The sequence below is a fragment of the Mastacembelus armatus genome, chromosome 14, assembly GCF_900324485.2.
Source record: "Mastacembelus armatus chromosome 14, fMasArm1.2, whole genome shotgun sequence".
Taxonomy (NCBI): domain Eukaryota; kingdom Metazoa; phylum Chordata; class Actinopteri; order Synbranchiformes; family Mastacembelidae; genus Mastacembelus; species Mastacembelus armatus.
Window position 1 is genome coordinate 22,726,197 of NC_046646.1, and position 23,909 is coordinate 22,750,105.

The 23,909-nt window shown below is 41.9% G+C and overlaps 17 non-coding genes across 17 annotated transcripts; all 17 read left to right on the forward strand.

Annotated features, from left to right (window-relative positions):
* The first annotated feature begins 790 nt into the window (after positions 1–790).
* On the forward strand, positions 791–909 carry LOC113143647 (5S ribosomal RNA). The gene has a single exon (XR_003297065.1). It is a non-coding gene; the product is annotated as a 5S ribosomal RNA (ribosomal RNA).
* Positions 910–1,320: 411 nt separating this feature from the next.
* trnad-guc (transfer RNA aspartic acid (anticodon GUC)) lies at positions 1,321–1,392 on the forward strand. The gene has a single exon. It is a non-coding gene; the product is annotated as a tRNA-Asp (tRNA).
* A 718-nt stretch (positions 1,393–2,110) lies between these two features.
* On the forward strand, positions 2,111–2,229 carry LOC113143648 (5S ribosomal RNA). Its single transcript, XR_003297066.1, has one exon. It is a non-coding gene; the product is annotated as a 5S ribosomal RNA (ribosomal RNA).
* A 411-nt stretch (positions 2,230–2,640) lies between these two features.
* Positions 2,641–2,712, forward strand: trnad-guc (transfer RNA aspartic acid (anticodon GUC)). The gene has a single exon. It is a non-coding gene; the product is annotated as a tRNA-Asp (tRNA).
* An 800-nt stretch (positions 2,713–3,512) lies between these two features.
* Positions 3,513–3,631, forward strand: LOC113143658 (5S ribosomal RNA). Its single transcript, XR_003297076.1, has one exon. It is a non-coding gene; the product is annotated as a 5S ribosomal RNA (ribosomal RNA).
* A 411-nt stretch (positions 3,632–4,042) lies between these two features.
* On the forward strand, positions 4,043–4,114 carry trnad-guc (transfer RNA aspartic acid (anticodon GUC)). The gene has a single exon. It is a non-coding gene; the product is annotated as a tRNA-Asp (tRNA).
* Positions 4,115–4,907: 793 nt separating this feature from the next.
* On the forward strand, positions 4,908–5,026 carry LOC113143649 (5S ribosomal RNA). Its single transcript, XR_003297067.1, has one exon. It is a non-coding gene; the product is annotated as a 5S ribosomal RNA (ribosomal RNA).
* Positions 5,027–5,437: 411 nt separating this feature from the next.
* On the forward strand, positions 5,438–5,509 carry trnad-guc (transfer RNA aspartic acid (anticodon GUC)). The gene has a single exon. It is a non-coding gene; the product is annotated as a tRNA-Asp (tRNA).
* A 793-nt stretch (positions 5,510–6,302) lies between these two features.
* On the forward strand, positions 6,303–6,421 carry LOC113143650 (5S ribosomal RNA). Its single transcript, XR_003297068.1, has one exon. It is a non-coding gene; the product is annotated as a 5S ribosomal RNA (ribosomal RNA).
* A 1,202-nt stretch (positions 6,422–7,623) lies between these two features.
* Positions 7,624–7,742, forward strand: LOC113143656 (5S ribosomal RNA). Its single transcript, XR_003297074.1, has one exon. It is a non-coding gene; the product is annotated as a 5S ribosomal RNA (ribosomal RNA).
* Positions 7,743–8,153: 411 nt separating this feature from the next.
* Positions 8,154–8,225, forward strand: trnad-guc (transfer RNA aspartic acid (anticodon GUC)). The gene has a single exon. It is a non-coding gene; the product is annotated as a tRNA-Asp (tRNA).
* Positions 8,226–9,018: 793 nt separating this feature from the next.
* On the forward strand, positions 9,019–9,137 carry LOC113143651 (5S ribosomal RNA). The gene has a single exon (XR_003297069.1). It is a non-coding gene; the product is annotated as a 5S ribosomal RNA (ribosomal RNA).
* Positions 9,138–9,548: 411 nt separating this feature from the next.
* trnad-guc (transfer RNA aspartic acid (anticodon GUC)) lies at positions 9,549–9,620 on the forward strand. Its single transcript has one exon. It is a non-coding gene; the product is annotated as a tRNA-Asp (tRNA).
* A 793-nt stretch (positions 9,621–10,413) lies between these two features.
* On the forward strand, positions 10,414–10,532 carry LOC113143652 (5S ribosomal RNA). The gene has a single exon (XR_003297070.1). It is a non-coding gene; the product is annotated as a 5S ribosomal RNA (ribosomal RNA).
* A 1,276-nt stretch (positions 10,533–11,808) lies between these two features.
* Positions 11,809–11,927, forward strand: LOC113143653 (5S ribosomal RNA). The gene has a single exon (XR_003297071.1). It is a non-coding gene; the product is annotated as a 5S ribosomal RNA (ribosomal RNA).
* Positions 11,928–12,338: 411 nt separating this feature from the next.
* trnad-guc (transfer RNA aspartic acid (anticodon GUC)) lies at positions 12,339–12,410 on the forward strand. Its single transcript has one exon. It is a non-coding gene; the product is annotated as a tRNA-Asp (tRNA).
* A 793-nt stretch (positions 12,411–13,203) lies between these two features.
* On the forward strand, positions 13,204–13,322 carry LOC113143654 (5S ribosomal RNA). The gene has a single exon (XR_003297072.1). It is a non-coding gene; the product is annotated as a 5S ribosomal RNA (ribosomal RNA).
* Positions 13,323–23,909: the final 10,587 nt, after the last annotated feature.

Below are 23,909 nucleotides of genomic sequence, written 5' to 3' on the forward strand. Positions count from 1 at the left end.
TTGAATAAATATAACATACTTTTGGCTGACACTAATCCGGCTGTAATCACTCTTTCATAAAACACGTTTTCACAGACACTTTCACACGAATTTACAACAACTAAAAGCCACAAAAACTAACAACTGGTCATTTGGGATTGTGACTTCCTTTACTTGACCTGCCAAACTATAAACTAGCTCCAGCATCATAGCAAACAACTGTCAAACTGAACCCAAATCAAATTACAATAACAGTTAGAGGTCCTAAAACAGCGACGCCTTAGAGATAGATCGTACTAATTATACAACGTAAAGGAACACCGAGTCCTCGGAATGGCTGGATATGGTCACGTGACAACCTCCTAGTCAGTTTAGTGGACAGTATCTCTTGTCTGTCATGCGCAAGGCCGGGGTTTCAGTTCCCAGAGAGAGAGCCATTGAAACTTTGATATTTTTTCATTATTCGACTGGTGACCTGTCCAGAGTGTACCCCTGCCTTTCACCCAAAGAGAGCTGGGATAGGCTCCAGCAGATCCCCGTGACCCTAATTAGGAATCAGCGGATATAAATAATGGATGCATGGATGATGATTTGGCTTTGTTCTACCACTGTACTTGCTGACATTTCTATGCATTTTAAGCTTGACACGGAGAACAAAGCCACACCAGTGACACCGCAGAGTCTTCCACCGAAGCTGCTTTCTTAATGCGGTAAGATGACCGGTTTGGTTTCCAGATCCTATACATCCAAAAATGTAAGACAACTCCATGTCATGTCATTTTTAAAAGAGCTCTCAGCCACGGTTACAGTCGCTTACGGCCATACCACCCTGAACACGCCCGATCTCGTCTGATCTCGGAAGCTAAGCAGGGTCGGGCCTGGTCAGTACTTGGATGGGAGACCGCCTGGGAATACCAGGTGCTGTAAGCTTTTAGTTTTCTACTTCCTTACAGACAGCAGAGGGCGCTGCTCGACTACTACACACAGACCCTTGAAAAAGGAGGGTGAACACAAAATGAATCCACCAGTAAATGAAGAACACAGACGTTGAAAGCACTACAGGAAGGGGAATAATTTGATATAAAAACCCAACTACATAATAAACACACCTCACGCAAGTTAAAAACACTACTACAAAGAATACGGAACTTCAGTAAAATACTTTAAGAAACGTTCTAAGTCATTTACGAGCTTTATAGGACAAGCAAAGGGAAAACTACTTCATGTGCATCAATAACTGGCACACTTGATTTCACAGCTGTCACGAGACCACCAACACGCCACTGAATGGCCGGATATGGTCAGGTGGCTGGATATGGTCAGGTGACCTGCTTACATCACTCCTCGTTAGTATAGTGGACAGTATCTCCGCCTGTCACGCGGAAGACCGGGGTTCGATTCCCCGACGGGGAGAGCTGAGCTTGAATAAATATAACATACTTTTGGCTGACACTAATCCGGCTGTAATCACTCTTTCATAAAACACGTTTTCACAGACACTTTCACACGAATTTACAACAACTAAAAGCCACAAAAACTAACAACTGGTCATTTGGGATTGTGACTTCCTTTACTTGACCTGCCAAACTATAAACTAGCTCCAGCATCATTAGCAAACAACTGTCAAACTGAACCCAAATCAAATTACAATAACAGTTAGAGGTCCTAAAACAGCGACGCCTTAGAGATAGATCGTACTAATTATACAACGTAAAGGAACACCGAGTCCTCGGAATGGCTGGATATGGTCACGTGACAACCTCCTAGTCAGTTTAGTGGACAGTATCTCTTTGTCTGTCATGCGCAAGGCCGGGGTTCAGTTCCCAGAGAGAGAGCCATTGAAACTTTGATATTTTTTCATTATTCGACTGGTGACCTGTCCAGAGTGTACCCCTGCCTTTCACCCAAAGAGAGCTGGGATAGGCTCCAGCAGATCCCCGTGACCCTAATTAGGAATCAGCGGATATAAATAATGGATGCATTATCCATTATCCATTATTCATTATCCACCGAAGCTGCTTTCTTAATGCGGTAAGATGACCGGTTTGGTTTCCAGATCCTATACATCCAAAATGTAAGACAACTCCATGTCATGTCATTTTTAAAAGAGCTCTCAGCCACGGTTACAGTCGCTTACGGCCATACCACCCTGAACACGCCCGATCTCGTCTGATCTCGGAAGCTAAGCAGGGTCGGGCCTGGTCAGTACTTGGATGGGAGACCGCCTGGGAATACCAGGTGCTGTAAGCTTTTAGTTTTCTACTTCCTTACAGACAGCAGAGGGCGCTGCTCGACTACTACACACAGACCCTTGAAAAAGGAGGGTGAACACAAAATGAATCCACCAGTAAATGAAGAACACAGACGTTGAAAGCACTACAGGAAGGGGAATAATTTGATATAAAAACCCAACTACATAATAAACACACCTCACGCAAGTTAAAAACACTACTACAAAGAATACGGAACTTCAGTAAAATACTTTAAGAAACGTTCTAAGTCATTTACGAGCTTTATAGGACAAGCAAAGGGAAAACTACTTCATGTGCATCAATAACTGGCACACTTGATTTCACAGCTGTCACGAGACCACCAACACGCCACTGAATGGCCGGATATGGTCAGGTGGCTGGATATGGTCAGGTGACCTGCTTACATCACTCCTCGTTAGTATAGTGGACAGTATCTCCGCCTGTCACGCGGAAGACCGGGGTTCGATTCCCCGACGGGGAGAGCTGAGCTTGAATAAATATAACATACTTTTGGCTGACACTAATCCGGCTGTAATCACTCTTTCATAAAACACGTTTTCACAGACACTTTCACACGAATTTACAACAACTAAAAGCCACAAAAACTAACAACTGGTCATTTGGGATTGTGACTTCCTTTACTTGACCTGCCAAACTATAAACTAGCTCCAGCATCATTAGCAAACAACTGTCAAACTGAACCCAAATCAAATTACAATAACAGTTAGAGGTCTTAAAACAGCGACGCCTTAGAGATAGATCGTACTAATTATACAACGTAAAGGAACACCGAGTCCTCGGAATGGCTGGATATGGTCACGTGACAACCTCCTAGTCAGTTTAGTGGACAGTATCTCTTTGTCTGTCATGCGCAAGGCCGGGGTTCAGTTCCCAGAGAGAGAGCCATTGAAACTTTGATATTTTTTCATTATTCGACTGGTGACCTGTCCAGAGTGTACCCCTGCCTTTCACCCAAAGAGAGCTGGGATAGGCTCCAGCAGATCCCCGTGACCCTAATTAGGAATCAGCGGATATAAATAATGGATGCATGGATGGATGGATTTGGCTTTGTTCTACCACTGTACTTGCTGAACTTTCTATGCATTTGAGCTTGACACGGAGAACAAAGCCACACCAGTGACACCGCAGAGTCTTCCACCGAAGCTGCTTTCTTAATGCGGTAAGATGACCGGTTTGGTTTCCAGATCCTATACATCCAAAAATGTAAGACAACTCCATGTCATGTCATTTTTAAAAGAGCTCTCAGCCACGGTTACAGTCGCTTACGGCCATACCACCCTGAACACGCCCGATCTCGTCTGATCTCGGAAACTAAGCAGGGTCGGGCCTGGTCAGTACTTGGATGGGAGACCGCCTGGGAATACCAGGTGCTGTAAGCTTTTAGTTTTCTACTTCCTTACAGACAGCAGAGGGCGCTGCTCGACTACTACACACAGACCCTTGAAAAAGGAGGGTGAACACAAAATGAATCCACCAGTAAATGAAGAACACAGACGTTGAAAGCACTACAGGAAGGGGAATAATTTGATATAAAAACCCAACTACATAATAAACACACCTCACGCAAGTTAAAAACACTACTACAAAGAATACGGAACTTCAGTAAAATACTTTAAGAAACGTTCTAAGTCATTTACGAGCTTTATAGGACAAGCAAAGGGAAAACTACTTCATGTGCATCAATAACTGGCACACTTGATTTCACAGCTGTCACGAGACCACCAACACGCCACTGAATGGCCGGATATGGTCAGGTGGCTGGATATGGTCAGGTGACCTGCTTACATCACTCCTCGTTAGTATAGTGGACAGTATCTCCGCCTGTCACGCGGAAGACCGGGGTTCGATTCCCCGACGGGGAGAGCTGAGCTTGAATAAATATAACATACTTTTGGCTGACACTAATCCGGCTGTAATCACTCTTTCATAAAACACGTTTTCACAGACACTTTCACACGAATTTACAACAACTAAAAGCCACAAAAACTAACAACTGGTCATTTGGGATTGTGACTTCCTTTACTTGACCTGCCAAACTATAAACTAGCTCCAGCATCATTAGCAAACAACTGTCAAACTGAACCCAAATCAAATTACAATAACAGTTAGAGGTCCTAAAACAGCGACGCCTTAGAGATAGATCGTACTAATTATACAACGTAAAGGAACACCGAGTCCTCGGAATGGCTGGATATGGTCACGTGACAACCTCCTAGTCAGTTTAGTGGACAGTATCTCTTTGTCTGTCATGCGCAAGGCCGGGGTTCAGTTCCCAGAGAGAGAGCCATTGAAACTTTGATATTTTTTCATTATTCGACTGGTGACCTGTCCAGAGTGTACCCCTGCCTTTCACCCAAAGAGAGCTGGGATAGGCTCCAGCAGATCCCCGTGACCCTAATTAGGAATCAGCGGATATAAATAATGGATGCATGGATGGATGGATTTGTTCTACCACTGTACTTGCTGACATTCTATGCATTTTAGCTTGACACGGAGAACAAAGCCACACCAGTGACACCGCAGAGTCTTCCACCGAAGCTGCTTTCTTAATGCGGTAAGATGACCGGTTTGGTTTCCAGATCCTATACATCCAAAAATGTAAGACAACTCCATGTCATGTCATTTTTAAAAGAGCTCTCAGCCACGGTTACAGTCGCTTACGGCCATACCACCCTGAACACGCCCGATCTCGTCTGATCTCGGAAGCTAAGCAGGGTCGGGCCTGGTCAGTACTTGGATGGGAGACCGCCTGGGAATACCAGGTGCTGTAAGCTTTTAGTTTTCTACTTCCTTACAGACAGCAGAGGGCGCTGCTCGACTACTACACACAGACCCTTGAAAAAGGAGGGTGAACACAAAATGAATCCACCAGTAAATGAAGAACACAGACGTTGAAAGCACTACAGGAAGGGGAATAATTTGATATAAAAACCCAACTACATAATAAACACACCTCACGCAAGTTAAAAACACTACTACAAAGAATACGGAACTTCAGTAAAATACTTTAAGAAACGTTCTAAGTCATTTACGAGCTTTATAGGACAAGCAAAGGGAAAACTACTTCATGTGCATCAATAACTGGCACACTTGATTTCACAGCTGTCACGAGACCACCAACACGCCACTGAATGGCCGGATATGGTCAGGTGGCTGGATATGGTCAGGTGACCTGCTTACATCACTCCTCGTTAGTATAGTGGACAGTATCTCCGCCTGTCACGCGGAAGACCGGGGTTCGATTCCCCGACGGGGAGAGCTGAGCTTGAATAAATATAACATACTTTTGGCTGACACTAATCCGGCTGTAATCACTCTTTCATAAAACACGTTTTCACAGACACTTTCACACGAATTTACAACAACTAAAAGCCACAAAAACTAACAACTGGTCATTTGGGATTGTGACTTCCTTTACTTGACCTGCCAAACTATAAACTAGCTCCAGCATCATTAGCAAACAACTGTCAAACTGAACCCAAATCAAATTACAATAACAGTTAGAGGTCCTAAAACAGCGACGCCTTAGAGATAGATCGTACTAATTATACAACGTAAAGGAACACCGAGTCCTCGGAATGGCTGGATATGGTCACGTGACAACCTCCTAGTCAGTTTAGTGGACAGTATCTCTTTGTCTGTCATGCGCAAGGCCGGGGTTCAGTTCCCAGAGAGAGAGCCATTGAAACTTTGATATTTTTTCATTATTCGACTGGTGACCTGTCCAGAGTGTACCCCTGCCTTTCACCCAAAGAGAGCTGGGATAGGCTCCAGCAGATCCCCGTGACCCTAATTAGGAATCAGCGGATATAAAAAATGGATGCATGGATGGATGGATTTGTTCTACCACTGTACTTGCTGACATTCTATGCATTTTAGCTTGACACGGAGAACAAAGCCACACCAGTGACACCGCAGAGTCTTCCACCGAAGCTGCTTTCTTAATGCGGTAAGATGACCGGTTTGGTTTCCAGATCCTATACATCCAAAAATGTAAGACAACTCCATGTCATGTCATTTTTAAAAGAGCTCTCAGCCACGGTTACAGTCGCTTACGGCCATACCACCCTGAACACGCCCGATCTCGTCTGATCTCGGAAGCTAAGCAGGGTCGGGCCTGGTCAGTACTTGGATGGGAGACCGCCTGGGAATACCAGGTGCTGTAAGCTTTTAGTTTTCTACTTCCTTACAGACAGCAGAGGGCGCTGCTCGACTACTACACACAGACCCTTGAAAAAGGAGGGTGAACACAAAATGAATCCACCAGTAAATGAAGAACACAGACGTTGAAAGCACTACAGGAAGGGGAATAATTTGATATAAAAACCCAACTACATAATAAACACACCTCACGCAAGTTAAAAACACTACTACAAAGAATACGGAACTTCAGTAAAATACTTTAAGAAACGTTCTAAGTCATTTACGAGCTTTATAGGACAAGCAAAGGGAAAACTACTTCATGTGCATCAATAACTGGCACACTTGATTTCACAGCTGTCACGAGACCACCAACACGCCACTGAATGGCCGGATATGGTCAGGTGGCTGGATATGGTCAGGTGACCTGCTTACATCACTCCTCGTTAGTATAGTGGACAGTATCTCCGCCTGTCACGCGGACGACCGGGGTTCGATTCCCCGACGGGGAGAGCTGAGCTTGAATAAATATAACATACTTTTGGCTGACACTAATCCGGCTGTAATCACTCTTTCATAAAACACGTTTTCACAGACACTTTCACACGAATTTACAACAACTAAAAGCCACAAAAACTAACAACTGGTCATTTGGGATTGTGACTTCCTTTACTTGACCTGCCAAACTATAAACTAGCTCCAGCATCATTAGCAAACAACTGTCAAACTGAACCCAAATCAAATTACAATAACAGTTAGAGGTCCTAAAACAGCGACGCCTTAGAGATAGATCGTACTAATTATACAACGTAAAGGAACACCGAGTCCTCGGAATGGCTGGATATGGTCACGTGACAACCTCCTAGTCAGTTTAGTGGACAGTATCTCTTTGTCTGTCATGCGCAAGGCCGGGGTTCAGTTCCCAGAGAGAGAGCCATTGAAACTTTGATATTTTTTCATTATTCGACTGGTGACCTGTCCAGAGTGTACCCCTGCCTTTCACCCAAAGAGAGCTGGGATAGGCTCCAGCAGATCCCCGTGACCCTAATTAGGAATCAGCGGATATAAATAATGGATGCATTATCCATTATCCATTATCCATTATCCACCGAAGCTGCTTTCTTAATGCGGTAAGATGACCGGTTTGGTTTCCAGATCCTATACATCCAAAAATGTAAGACAACTCCATGTCATGTCATTTTTAAAAGAGCTCTCAGCCACGGTTACAGTCACTTACGGCCATACCACCCTGAACACGCCCGATCTCGTCTGATCTCGGAAGCTAAGCAGGGTCGGGCCTGGTCAGTACTTGGATGGGAGACCGCCTGGGAATACCAGGTGCTGTAAGCTTTTAGTTTTCTACTTCCTTACAGACAGCAGAGGGCGCTGCTCGACTACTACACACAGACCCTTGATAAAGGAGGGTGAACACAAAATGAATCCACCAGTAAATGAAGAACACAGACGTTGAAAGCACTACAGGAAGGGGAATAATTTGATATAAAAACCCAACTACATAATAAACACACCTCACGCAAGTTAAAAACACTACTACAAAGAATACGGAACTTCAGTAAAATACTTTAAGAAACGTTCTAAGTCATTTACGAGCTTTATAGGACAAGCAAAGGGAAAACTACTTCATGTGCATCAATAACTGGCACACTTGATTTCACAGCTGTCACGAGACCACCAACACGCCACTGAATGGCCGGATATGGTCAGGTGGCTGGATATGGTCAGGTGACCTGCTTACATCACTCCTCGTTAGTATAGTGGACAGTATCTCCGCCTGTCACGCGGAAGACCGGGGTTCGATTCCCCGACGGGGAGAGCTGAGCTTGAATAAATATAACATACTTTTGGCTGACACTAATCCGGCTGTAATCACTCTTTCATAAAACACGTTTTCACAGACACTTTCACACGAATTTACAACAACTAAAAGCCACAAAAACTAACAACTGGTCATTTGGGATTGTGACTTCCTTTACTTGACCTGCCAAACTATAAACTAGCTCCAGCATCATTAGCAAACAACTGTCAAACTGAACCCAAATCAAATTACAATAACAGTTAGAGGTCCTAAAACAGCGACGCCTTAGAGATAGATCGTACTAATTATACAACGTAAAGGAACACCGAGTCCTCGGAATGGCTGGATATGGTCACGTGACAACCTCCTAGTCAGTTTAGTGGACAGTATCTCTTTGTCTGTCATGCGCAAGGCCGGGGTTCAGTTCCCAGAGAGAGAGCCATTGAAACTTTGATATTTTTTCATTATTCGACTGGTGACCTGTCCAGAGTGTACCCCTGCCTTTCACCCAAAGAGAGCTGGGATAGGCTCCAGCAGATCCCCGTGACCCTAATTAGGAATCAGCGGATATAAATAATGGATGCATGGATGGATGGATTTGTTCTACCACTGTACTTGCTGACATTCTATGCATTTTAGCTTGACACGGAGAACAAAGCCACACCAGTGACACCGCAGAGTCTTCCACCGAAGCTGCTTTCTTAATGCGGTAAGATGACCGGTTTGGTTTCCAGATCCTATACATCCAAAAATGTAAGACAACTCCATGTCATGTCATTTTTAAAAGAGCTCTCAGCCACGGTTACAGTCGCTTACGGCCATACCACCCTGAACACGCCCGATCTCGTCTGATCTCGGAAGCTAAGCAGGGTCGGGCCTGGTCAGTACTTGGATGGGAGACCGCCTGGGAATACCAGGTGCTGTAAGCTTTTAGTTTTCTACTTCCTTACAGACAGCAGAGGGCGCTGCTCGACTACTACACACAGACCCTTGAAAAAGGAGGGTGAACACAAAATGAATCCACCAGTAAATGAAGAACACAGACGTTGAAAGCACTACAGGAAGGGGAATAATTTGATATAAAAACCCAACTACATAATAAACACACCTCACGCAAGTTAAAAACACTACTACAAAGAATACGGAACTTCAGTAAAATACTTTAAGAAACGTTCTAAGTCATTTACGAGCTTTATAGGACAAGCAAAGGGAAAACTACTTCATGTGCATCAATAACTGGCACACTTGATTTCACAGCTGTCACGAGACCACCAACACGCCACTGAATGGCCGGATATGGTCAGGTGGCTGGATATGGTCAGGTGACCTGCTTACATCACTCCTCGTTAGTATAGTGGACAGTATCTCCGCCTGTCACGCGGAAGACCGGGGTTCGATTCCCCGACGGGGAGAGCTGAGCTTGAATAAATATAACATACTTTTGGCTGACACTAATCCGGCTGTAATCACTCTTTCATAAAACACGTTTTCACAGACACTTTCACACGAATTTACAACAACTAAAAGCCACAAAAACTAACAACTGGTCATTTGGGATTGTGACTTCCTTTACTTGACCTGCCAAACTATAAACTAGCTCCAGCATCATTAGCAAACAACTGTCAAACTGAACCCAAATCAAATTACAATAACAGTTAGAGGTCCTAAAACAGCGACGCCTTAGAGATAGATCGTACTAATTATACAACGTAAAGGAACACCGAGTCCTCGGAATGGCTGGATATGGTCACGTGACAACCTCCTAGTCAGTTTAGTGGACAGTATCTCTTTGTCTGTCATGCGCAAGGCCGGGGTTCAGTTCCCAGAGAGAGAGCCATTGAAACTTTGATATTTTTTCATTATTCGACTGGTGACCTGTCCAGAGTGTACCCCTGCCTTTCACCCAAAGAGAGCTGGGATAGGCTCCAGCAGATCCCCGTGACCCTAATTAGGAATCAGCGGATATAAATAATGGATGCATGGATGGATGGATTTGTTCTACCACTGTACTTGCTGACATTCTATGCATTTTAGCTTGACACGGAGAACAAAGCCACACCAGTGACACCGCAGAGTCTTCCACCGAAGCTGCTTTCTTAATGCGGTAAGATGACCGGTTTGGTTTCCAGATCCTATACATCCAAAAATGTAAGACAACTCCATGTCATGTCATTTTTAAAAGAGCTCTCAGCCACGGTTACAGTCGCTTACGGCCATACCACCCTGAACACGCCCGATCTCGTCTGATCTCGGAAGCTAAGCAGGGTCGGGCCTGGTCAGTACTTGGATGGGAGACCGCCTGGGAATACCAGGTGCTGTAAGCTTTTAGTTTTCTACTTCCTTACAGACAGCAGAGGGCGCTGCTCGACTACTACACACAGACCCTTGAAAAAGGAGGGTGAACACAAAATGAATCCACCAGTAAATGAAGAACACAGACGTTGAAAGCACTACAGGAAGGGGAATAATTTGATATAAAAACCCAACTACATAATAAACACACCTCACGCAAGTTAAAAACACTACTACAAAGAATACGGAACTTCAGTAAAATACTTTAAGAAACGTTCTAAGTCATTTACGAGCTTTATAGGACAAGCAAAGGGAAAACTACTTCATGTGCATCAATAACTGGCACACTTGATTTCACAGCTGTCACGAGACCACCAACACGCCACTGAATGGCCGGATATGGTCAGGTGGCTGGATATGGTCAGGTGACCTGCTTACATCACTCCTTGTTAGTATAGTGGACAGTATCTCCGCCTGTCACGCGGAAGACCGGGGTTCGATTCCCCGACGGGGAGAGCTGAGCTTGAATAAATATAACATACTTTTGGCTGACACTAATCCGGCTGTAATCACTCTTTCATAAAACACGTTTTCACAGACACTTTCACACGAATTTACAACAACTAAAAGCCACAAAAACTAACAACTGGTCATTTGGGATTGTGACTTCCTTTACTTGACCTGCCAAACTATAAACTAGCTCCAGCATCATTAGCAAACAACTGTCAAACTGAACCCAAATCAAATTACAATAACAGTTAGAGGTCCTAAAACAGCGACGCCTTAGAGATAGATCGTACTAATTATACAACGTAAAGGAACACCGAGTCCTCGGAATGGCTGGATATGGTCACGTGACAACCTCCTAGTCAGTTTAGTGGACAGTATCTCTTTGTCTGTCATGCGCAAGGCCGGGGTTCAGTTCCCAGAGAGAGAGCCATTGAAACTTTGATATTTTTTCATTATTCGACTGGTGACCTGTCCAGAGTGTACCCCTGCCTTTCACCCAAAGAGAGCTGGGATAGGCTCCAGCAGATCCCCGTGACCCTAATTAGGAATCAGCGGATATAAATAATGGATGCATGGATGGATGGATTTGTTCTACCACTGTACTTGCTGACATTCTATGCATTTTAGCTTGACACGGAGAACAAAGCCACACCAGTGACACCGCAGAGTCTTCCACCGAAGCTGCTTTCTTAATGCGGTAAGATGACCGGTTTGGTTTCCAGATCCTATACATCCAAAAATGTAAGACAACTCCATGTCATGTCATTTTTAAAAGAGCTCTCAGCCACGGTTACAGTCGCTTACGGCCATACCACCCTGAACACGCCCGATCTCGTCTGATCTCGGAAGCTAAGCAGGGTCGGGCCTGGTCAGTACTTGGATGGGAGACCGCCTGGGAATACCAGGTGCTGTAAGCTTTTAGTTTTCTACTTCCTTACAGACAGCAGAGGGCGCTGCTCGACTACTACACACAGACCCTTGAAAAAGGAGGGTGAACACAAAATGAATCCACCAGTAAATGAAGAACACAGACGTTGAAAGCACTACAGGAAGGGGAATAATTTGATATAAAAACCCAACTACATAATAAACACACCTCACGCAAGTTAAAAACACTACTACAAAGAATACGGAACTTCAGTAAAATACTTTAAGAAACGTTCTAAGTCATTTACGAGCTTTATAGGACAAGCAAAGGGAAAACTACTTCATGTGCATCAATAACTGGCACACTTGATTTCACAGCTGTCACGAGACCACCAACACGCCACTGAATGGCCGGATATGGTCAGGTGGCTGGATATGGTCAGGTGACCTGCTTACATCACTCCTCGTTAGTATAGTGGACAGTATCTCCGCCTGTCACGCGGAAGACCGGGGTTCGATTCCCCGACGGGGAGAGCTGAGCTTGAATAAATATAACATACTTTTGGCTGACACTAATCCGGCTGTAATCACTCTTTCATAAAACACGTTTTCACAGACACTTTCACACGAATTTACAACAACTAAAAGCCACAAAAACTAACAACTGGTCATTTGGGATTGTGACTTCCTTTACTTGACCTGCCAAACTATAAACTAGCTCCAGCATCATTAGCAAACAACTGTCAAACTGAACCCAAATCAAATTACAATAACAGTTAGAGGTCCTAAAACAGCGACGCCTTAGAGATAGATCGTACTAATTATACAACGTAAAGGAACACCGAGTCCTCGGAATGGCTGGATATGGTCACGTGACAACCTCCTAGTCAGTTTAGTGGACAGTATCTCTTTGTCTGTCATGCGCAAGGCCGGGGTTCAGTTCCCAGAGAGAGAGCCATTGAAACTTTGATATTTTTTCATTATTCGACTGGTGACCTGTCCAGAGTGTACCCCTGCCTTTCACCCAAAGAGAGCTGGGATAGGCTCCAGCAGATCCCCGTGACCCTAATTAGGAATCAGCGGATATAAATAATGGATGCATGGATGGATGGATTTGTTCTACCACTGTACTTGCTGACATTCTATGCATTTTAGCTTGACACGGAGAACAAAGCCACACCAGTGACACCGCAGAGTCTTCCACCGAAGCTGCTTTCTTAATGCGGTAAGATGACCGGTTTGGTTTCCAGATCCTATACATCCAAAAATGTAAGACAACTCCATGTCATGTCATTTTTAAAAGAGCTCTCAGCCACGGTTACAGTCGCTTACGGCCATACCACCCTGAACACGCCCGATCTCGTCTGATCTCGGAAGCTAAGCAGGGTCGGGCCTGGTCAGTACTTGGATGGGAGACCGCCTGGGAATACCAGGTGCTGTAAGCTTTTAGTTTTCTACTTCCTTACAGACAGCAGAGGGCGCTGCTCGACTACTACACACAGACCCTTGAAAAAGGAGGGTGAACACAAAATGAATCCACCAGTAAATGAAGAACACAGACGTTGAAAGCACTACAGGAAGGGGAATAATTTGATATAAAAACCCAACTACATAATAAACACACCTCACGCAAGTTAAAAAACACTACTACAAAGAATACGGAACTTCAGTAAAATACTTAAGAAACGTTCTAAGTCATTTACGAGCTTTATAGGACAAGCAAGGGAAAACTACTTCATGTGCATCAATAACTTCCGAGACCACCAACAACGCCACTGAATGGCCGGATATGGGCAGGTGGCTGGAATATGGTGCATGTGAACCTGCTTACATCACTCCTCGTTAGTATAGTGGACAGTACTCCGCCTGTCCGGCGGAAGACCTGGGTTCGATTCCCCGACGGGAAGCTGAGCTTGAATAATATAAAACATACTTTTGGCTGACACAATCCGGCTGTAATCACTCTTTCAGAAAACACGTTTGCCAGACACGTTCACAACGATTTAAACAACTAAGCCACAAAAACTAACAAACTGGTCATTTGGGATTGTAACTTCCTTTACTTGACCTGCCAAACTATAAACTAGCTCCAGCATCATTAGCAAACAACTGTCAAACTGAACCCAAATCAAATTACAATAACAGTTATAGGCACTAAAACAGCAACGCCAATAAGAGTGAGATAGGTGATATTAATTTTTCAATGCATAATTACTTACAGTGCACATAGACAAAAAATAAACGCAAAAGGGGGGTGTGGGGTCGGGGGCTAGCTAGCGTTAGCGTTAGCTATTATCAAATCGTTACGCTAGCTTAACTTTGGATCTCATGCAATTAATAAGTTAATTTTTTATGTTTTAGCATTACAAACCATTAACTATTACATGCATTTAATGGAAATATGACCAAATGTTTTCTTTTAATTGTGACTGTAAAATTAAGAAGCTACTTACCTGTTACGTATGAAAGTCGAACTCATGACTCCATACCGGGGCTAACCTCCATTTTGTTAGCTTCTGTTAGCTTGTCCTTCTGCTGTATTTAAGTCCTGCACGTAAGTTCTAGCAAGTGTGTTTTTTTCATTTGATGTGTAATTTTAGTTTCAGTCAAATTTGAGTTAAAAATCACAAATTATCCGAGTATCTTAATACAATAACTCAGTGAGCTCGTTTTCATTGGGCTTTGTCGAAAAAAACTAAGCTCGGTCCTCGAGGTTTTGTTCTATATGCTGGTACAAACGAACCAACACAACACTGTCCGCTAGAAATCGGAAAACTGATTTTAACCACGGCAAGCAACGAGTAGCTGTTTATTTAAAGCAGGCGAGAACTACAGCCCCCAAGATATAAAACTACAAGCGCAGCAGGGCGGGTCCACGTCATCACAAGATGGTTTCATCCATATTCATAACACCTCACCAACATTCATAACACCTCACCAGCCAGCGCTCCACCTAGTATTATTATTATTGTTGTTGTTGTTGTTGTTGTTGTTATTACCTGATGTCTAAAAATATTTTTTAACGTCCTCCCCTCTCTGCTGTAATTACAGACATGATCTGAACTCGCTTTGAATCATGGATGGACTCGCCCGCTCTGTCCTTCGTGGCGTTTCGCGCGCGAACTCCCGAGGCTTATGGGAAATTGTGTTCGTTAAACCAAAATGTCGCTAAAAATCATTATATCGTTCTGTTTTTCAGAAATTTCAGAGATTATCGGTGTTAGATTGATTTTGAATGAGATTTTCTTATAATTTCATTCATTTAACATTTCTCTGATACAAAACCTTATACATATGTAATTTTAAAACTTACAATAATATGAAACCAAATATGCAGTTTTCATTAAAAGAAATAAGTCATTGTTTTATACAGAATGGGTGCGTTAAGTAGGCCTATTTGGTATATTGGTTTTTGTTTACACAATTCACAAAAAAACATTACAGCAACTCATAGTTACATTCATACATATTTCCATTTTAATTAACAGAACAAAATCAGCATGACATCATACACATCACATAATCACAGTCACAGTATTGGCAGTATTCACCCCATCAGTGTCCACTATTTAAACACAGAGTTTGGCTGATTGGCTGGATTCTGGTATTCATAATCATAACAAAGAAGCATAACCATGTTGTGGTTTTTATGTTAACTTGCCTTTAATTCACTGAGGCAGAAATGGAAATTAATCTACATCTCAGTGATGACTGGTAGCATTGGGGCCTTGAATCTCCTGGACTGTCTGCATGTGAAACGACAGCCAGATGTCCAGACATACACAATGCCTGTCTCACCGAAACCCGTCAGTCTTTCTACCTTTTTGTAAGCAGGGAATGTACCTCCAGCTGTCTGTTTCACTTCTCTATTTTTCTCAGAGCCTGTATCTCTGTCCTCAATTGTCTCCCTGCTGTTCACAAGAGGAACCTGCATGGCTCTGGTGTCCTTTAGGCAAATTTCAATAAAGTTTGGACCCTGATTTCTTTCTGACCAGAAGCGGGAGGGTTGACCCGCTGAGTTGTTGAAATGAGAAAATCGGCATTTTGTCTTCTCAACTTTCTCCGTCCATCCACTGCGTGCAAGCCGAGCTGCAGTAAGGAAGGAGTCTGCCTGGCTGTGAAGTGTCTTCATGGGGTCTGGTGGTAGAGACCCAGGCTTGGCTGCCATCCTGACCAGGCCAGAAGGCATGGTCTCAGGTTCACTGCATACACCCTCCATCCACCCGTTGACCTCCACCTCTAATTCTGTAATGCAGGAACACCTGGTTTGAGAGACTGGAATTAAACAGTAGGGAAAAAACACAAAACACATTTCAACTATGAAAGATTCTGTACGTTTTTCATATTTTATTAGATTTCTGTTGTTTTACTGTTTTGTTTTTTTTCTTTTAGTTTTGCCACAATCTCATTTGCAGTTTGTCTGGTGAAGCAGCTGTTAAAAATGCATCAATACATAATTTTGTACACAGTGCAGAATTACTAAAAACAAAATGAAACTGCAGGTTACTTAATAATTTTGTTTGGTTATCAGCACTGCTTTACATTGGCTACAGGTGAGAGACTCCTTGGGTGTTCAACAAGTCTCCCTGGAGGGGGCGGCAGCTCTCCTAAGAAAGACCTTCACAAGAGAAAGACAAATAAAAGTCAAACATGTGTTAACAATACTTCAGTCTGCAAATAACCCAAACTGATCTAACCTGTGGTGTCTGAAGCTGTTGTTGAAGAGTAAATAACCAATCTGTCCTCTGGGTCAGGATGTAAAACACAGGGCACTGGCCTATATGTGACCCTATGTTAAACATTATATTTGACTTAAATAATAATTGCTAATGTAAATGTCCAGCCAGGCTCACTAGTCACATACATGTATACATATGTACATAAACATTTCTGAAAATCATACAACAACAACAAGGCATCAACCCAGTGTATTGTACACAACAGTCAACAAAAACACAGAGTAAAATATCATATAGTTGTAGATTCAGTTAGTACCAGGTTTCAAAGCGAGGTCCTGATTTTGTCTCCTCTTCCTCCTCTCAGGACTGACTGCTTTTTCTGAGCCCCCTCTCTCTTTTCTCTCTCTCTCTCTCTCTATCATTTAACCTCTCTGTCTATATTAACCCACATTTATGAGAACTTTTCTGGTACAAAGTCCAGATCGGAATGTGACATTTTGATAGTGACTGGTAATGCAGTATCATTTAAAATGAGAACCTGTGCTAAGTATAAACAACTAAACAGTGTAGTAAATAATAATACTGTACAAGTATAAAATAAAAAAACACTAATTACCTCTGTATCTAAGGCCAACAGCTTCAACAAGCTGCCATCCACACTGGCAGACAGACACTAGCTGGTGAACACAGTGGTATATGATTATATGAGTCGTATATGAAGCAGCTAGATTTTTCTCAGGATAATCTGGACTAAAAAACAGATGTAAACCAGAAATGAACATTCGACTTCGACATTTAGATGATCAGAAATATGACTCCAAACACATGACTGTATTCCTCTGGGTCTGTTCAATATGATTACTAATGTTTTTAATGTTTTTGCCAGGACAAACAAAGGTAAAAAGGTTTTCCGGTATATAGGACAAAAGGTAAATTGACAGTACATGGACTATAACCTCACACTGCAGGGCTGCTGCTCCCCCGTCTGTTTGCTCAGATCAGTCCGGTCCTGAGTTCAGTAGGTTGACCTGTTGAGGACATTGCAGGCAGACTTTGGTTGGCGCTGTCTGTGTCTACTGAGTGACCACATACTGAAAAACCAGTTCTTGCAGAATTCACAGCATCACCGCCCACTCATGACTACAAGGCAACTTGTCACTTTTACTCATTTTCTTGTATTTAGAAATTTCCCTGATCCAGTTCTGTTGAACAAGTCATGTACTGTAGTCTCCCTGTTGTTAATGGGGAAAAACGCTAATTTAAAGGATAAAGCTGGTGATTTTCTATGTTTTTGAATGCTGTGACATCACTCAATAGGCTGCCTCAGGTGTCCGTCTAATACAACACACAGTGTAACCTTGACCTACAATACAAATGTTGGCTATGCTGAAGTTTATTTTCATATGTATGGGCTTTGGGGTATTTTTTTGATTAAAGGTCCACCAAAAAAGGAGAATGGAGCCTTATACCTATGTTTTTTACAAAGACGTTGAAAATAACAAATTCCCGACAAGCGTGTGCCCTTGTGTAGGATGGCTTATTCTATACGGCCTTAAAGGAAATACAAGGTTGAGCGTCTAATCTATGGATTATTGTCCAACACAACAGATGATTAGTTCTCATTTTATTTTTTTCTTTGTATTATTGCTGTATAAGGACTGCATGTGCAGTTGTTGCACATGCAGGTCCAAAGGTCCAAGTCAAAAGCAGGACACTGTTGTAATACCAACTGCACTGAATTATTCCAAATATTTGGGGATTTCGCTAACGCATGAGACCATCAGCCTCTAAAAGCTGCTGTTGACACACACATGAAGTTTTTATAAAGCGCGCTGAAACAAAGATCACGCGAGCAAACAAGATGACATTCACTGTCATTCATGTAAAAGAAGTTTCATCTGTCGACATGCGGTGAGTTTTCTGAACAATAGAAAAACAGTAACAAAAAGCAGTTTTACATGTGAGCACGGTGTGATGATTTCTGCAAACAATGAGAAACAGGAAAAAACAAAAATAAATGCTCAATTATTTCAGTCAGTGATGCATTAGTTTAGGATCTTTAAGGTCGCAGTTAATAAAGCAAATTGCTGTTTGGATAGCTGAGCAGCAGCTGATGAGACTGTTTACCATGTTTATAGTAAACATAAGCACCTAGTGGTAACAACATAAGGACAAAACATGAGCTGCTGATTATGCACTTGACTCACCCTAGGAAGGTAAAGAACAATATAAAATGAAAATTACATTTTTCCTAGAAACTTCATTCATTCTGCATTTTTTCAAATAAAATCCAATTAATACACAAGTTGCTGGAAACTGGTTGGAGGAAACTGCTCAAAATGGCTTTGTCTGAGGACAACAGCAGCATGATTATCACGTTATGATGAATATAAACACACACACACATATATATATATGTGTGTGTGTGTGTGTGTATGTGTATGCGTGTGTGCGTGTGTGTATGCACTTTGATATGAGCAGGTAATCACTGTGGTATTCAGCTTTCTTTGTTCACTGAGCAGAAATTCAGGGTAGGGCAGCTCAGTGACGATGGACGTGTCTCTCTTTCAGGGCACTGATGTCAAATCAAATCCCTTTAACTATTTTTTTTTTTTTTTCCATGTCATTGTTTTCTTTTTGTATAGAGTCTAAAATATGGTTGGCGAGTAAAAAGTTAATTCAGGCCATTTATCTACTGTAAATGTGATTTAAAACATTCTTCCATGCTCCATTGTTCCCTATAAGGCGTTTTCTGTCTAACATTCATTTGTTGCTTGCAGTTTCTGTTGTGCCTTGTTAAACAGTTTCTTAACAATTGTTGCAGGGTGGGAGAGGTTTACTTATTCATGAATCCTGCCCAGATTTTCTAAAGGAAGACAAAACCCCATTGTGTCACTTCTACCTGCTTTACATTCAATTACCCAGTGAGCCATCATTATGACTTGTTGACTATGTGTAATTACACAGGTTTGATTCCTGCTTTTATTATTTACTGTACACAATAAAGGGGAAATGTTCCAGCGCTGTATCTCAGAGGCCTCGGATACAGAAGACAGTCGTCTGTTTCTTTAACTGTGACAACACATCACTTTTTTGTCTTTGAACCATGAAAATGATTTTTTTTATTAATTTTGTCCAGCTAGCTTTGGTTGTCTCAACAGAACTTTATCGGTATCATACGCATGAGTAGTTTTCATATTCATTTTTTGTCCATGCAGTGAACTTGGAGTCAAACTTCATCACCTGCAACAATTTTTTGTTTTTTATTTTACCACGAGGTCCCATTGAGATCAAAAATCTCTTGGAAGGGTGACGAGGCCAAGATACACATCAACATTCAACTTACACAATGTTTAACAACGTGCAAGAAGAGACACAGCTGCCTCTCAAGAAACGCACGTAGGCGCTTCCTCACCACATTCTTTACCCTTAACCCTTTAACAAGGAAAAAAGTAATGGAAAAAATTCTTTGCATTTTTTATTTAAGCAGCACAGAGCAAGACGTCCTTCAAAAGCACTCGTCCAGGACGTTGTGTCACAGGACCTGGATGCATCACGTTGACAAATTTGCCAGTACTGCCTCAGTAATTTACCTAAAGCAGCTCACACAGCAGGTAGAATTAAGTAAACAAGGACATTTATTACAACCAACCAGGTGTAAAAGCAAATATTTCATACATATATAGATCACAGAGATCATCATTTTCATACATCGGAGCATGATGTGAGTTTGGCTTTCATCTTGTCACAGCCTCACCCTCATTTTGGAGTAATAGCTAAGGGACCTTGAAAAACATCAGGACGGACTGGTTTGTCTGGTTTGTTCTGCTGGGGATTCTGCTGTCTGCAGGTATTTCTGAACTGACTGAGGTATGTCACTCTCAGTGCAAACGTCAAGACTGACACGACGACTGGCTCAGAGCTCTTTCATCACATAACACTCAGGTGAGACGCTGCTTTTTTTAGGACCACATCTCAGTTAAAATGTATTCTGGTCTATATTATGGCTTAGTTTTGTTGTAAACTTTGCTTTTACATTTTAAAAGTGCCACAAATGATCACAATTTGAATTGTGTTCTAGCCTCAGCTGTTTCTTAACCTTTAGTTGAAGAAGAAATTTGTAGAAGAGGTATTTTACCACTTTTCCATTTATGTATTTCAGATAAAAAACAAATCCACTGGCTCACAAATGTACATATATATATAAAATGTAAGAAAGCCTCCAGCATTGAAGACAGTGGGAATACGAGCAGAAAGGCTTCAATAAGTCGACAACAGCACTTTCAGCAGCATAACCTGAACCTTCTTCAGCTTCGAATTATCAGTACAAATCATTTTAATTTTAATTTAACATTACAGCTCACTGAGGTTACCTCCACGCAGGTTAGTTAGTTTGTCAAAGGGTTGGATCCACCCTTTGTTTGGACAACTTGCATCACATTAACTGTAATTTCCAGTCTTCCTGTTTCTGGTTTCTAATCTAGCAGCTGCTACGGTAAATAGAAATGAACCTGGTTACCACCAGGAGTGTGTTTCTTTAATTTTTGGCCTCATCTTCCATTTCAATGCTGCACAACTTAGAAGAATAAACTCTATAAACCTGCGTTGTCTCCCAAAGGTCGTGCCACAGTTAAAAATACAGAGCTTGATGTTGCTATAAATGCTTCGTATACACTTGTGTTTTACACGTGACATGAATAAACATGTCTGATATGAACTCTGACCTGGTTCCTCCTGTAGACGCCACCATGTCCTCTCGGTTGGTCATCCAGCAGCCTCAGCCTATGATGGTGGCCCGAGACTCCGACGAGTGGGGGTCAGGGATCTGCGACTGCTGTCAGGATGTGCCTGAGTGTAAGTATCTGTGCTTATTTATATTCAAGCCAGATGGAAGGTGATATGTTTATAAAATCTGTTTTAATATTCACATATTTTTCTTAATTTATCTGTTTTGGACACAAAAGTGTGATGTGATGAGGATGTTGTGTTGCTCACTATCAGACCAAATCTTTGTTTATTATTCCTCTGTATTGTTTTTTCTAAAAAAAATCATTTAAAACACTGATACTGTGTTATTGTTATTAACAGCTACATGTTAAACTGTTTGTCAGAGACAATTTTACTGAACCTTTAACCCTGATGCAAGAAACTGCAGCATGATATAAATGCCAAACATTTTTTTTACTGAAAGGAAAGAATTAATTTTATGTGTGAGTGTCGTTGTCTCTGAGTGGCTGCAGGTGTGTCTTTTCTCAGTATCAGTGTGTCTATTTGTGTGTTTTGTATTTGTTTTCCTGGTTAAGGCTGTTTTGCTTTCTGGTGCTGTCCCTGCTTCGCCTGTGTAACCACCAAGAAATACGGGGAGTGCCTGTGTCTCCCCCTGCTGGACATCTATGGGGTCATCCCGCCCATCACCATGTCCATGAGGGTCTCCATGAGGCAGCGCTACGGCATCAAAGTAGGGACAATGTTTTGTTGTTTGCTTTTTCATTCAGCTGCTAGGACAGTTTGAGTTCCTCCTGGTTTTAAAGGCACAATATGTCATTTTTGACCACACTAAGGCAGAAATGTAAATCACAAACACCCAGACAGGAATGTCACCATAGACTCTGTGTAAAGTGTAACTTAAAACTGTGGAAACCACTGACCAGACTCACCTGCTGACCTGTCGTCACTGTGTTTTAACTAAAGGGCACCATGTGTAAGGACTGTGTCTGTGCCACCTTCTGCACAGCCTGCACCTGGTGTCAGATGTCCAGAGAGATGAAGAGACGAAACATCCCGATCATTCTGGTCGGCGCCAAAAACACATGACTTCTCCCCCCTCGCTCGTCATCACCACCGGGGCTCTTCCATATTTCAATAAACCACAGCACGTTGAGGATGTCACTAACACGCTGTAGACTGAACAGCGTTGATGTAATCCTGAAGTGCTGACTGAAAAACTAGCCCTAAACGTGGACCAGTAATATTATTTTTCACAGGCTAGCTAACATGGTTATTCTGATAAACATCGGGCGTTATAAATACTCGTGTCACAATTCAATTAATTCATGAAAACATATTATGACTCCAACTTCTTCAAAACTGATGCTGAGAGAGATAAATGCTTATCAATCCAAAAAAAAAGTTTTAATATAAAAGATGTAATGTTTTTACACTTAGTTTCTTATTTTTTCCAGCATATATTAAAACAATATTCACATATAGTTGTTCAGGTTTTCCACAAGGGCTCTGAGAAAATCACTCCGTAAAGTAACTTAAGTGACGATGGACAAACTGTTTTTCTTGTGCAATAAATAAAAATAAAATGAGGCTTTAGCAGCTTGTGTCAAGGCTGTGGAAGACACTCAATTCATTTATCTGTGTTAAAAATTGGCTTCGGGTTCAGCTAAGAAATAATTTTTGCACAGAACTGACTCTGTGAATTGTGTCCTTGATTTCTTAGCAGTGGAATCAGACCAAGAAAAATGATTACAATAATATGCATATAGACATAAAAGACTGTTTTCAAGATTGACTTCAACATTTATTTACCTTAAATTAAAAAAATGTGTTTAAAAGTTCGTATATGCACGTTGCTTATTTGTGTATTCACACAGGATGTTATTTAAAGATAAAATTGCAAAGTATATAAGTTAAATGTGTAAAACACAAAAGGCACCGTGGGACGAAAGTCTCAGCTTTAATTACTGTAAATATTAATATAAAGCAGAACTTACCCACTAGAGGGCGCCACACCCTGCACAATGCAGCCTTGGACGTTTGAGGTTATGTGGGGTCACGGGGTCACACCAATAATCTGCAGTATCTCAGGTCTCGTCTCCTCCAGTTCTTGCCCTGTCACCTGTCGACACAGGAGCAAAAGTCATTAAAAACAACCCACTGGTTAAAAATGAGCCTTTTCTCAGCAGCAGATAATGTTTTAGTGTTTGAGATGAGTCTTTCTATTTCCTTATGTTGATAAAAAAATGAAAGTAAACTCACACATCATGTTTTCTCTAGATTTAGTATGAAACTAATTAATTAATTGAAATTAACACAAAATAAAAGTGCTGCTGACATACGTATGTATATAACAACTATGAAACCAGTTAAACCAGGTCTCAAAAAGAAAAATGAGGATTTGACATTTAAACTCTGTGTGACCAGTTTAGGACAGAAAGTCTGCAGAGTAAAAGAAGTAAAAAAAAAAAAGAACAGAGTAAATGTTGTAAATGATGAAAACAACAGTCCACACTAGACTGTCGGCAAAACTTTGTTACTAAAATCAGATAATGGTACTGATCCAAAGCCACATGGAGCCATATTTCTTTTTGCATGTTTTGGTTTTATCCACCTCGTCTACCTCCA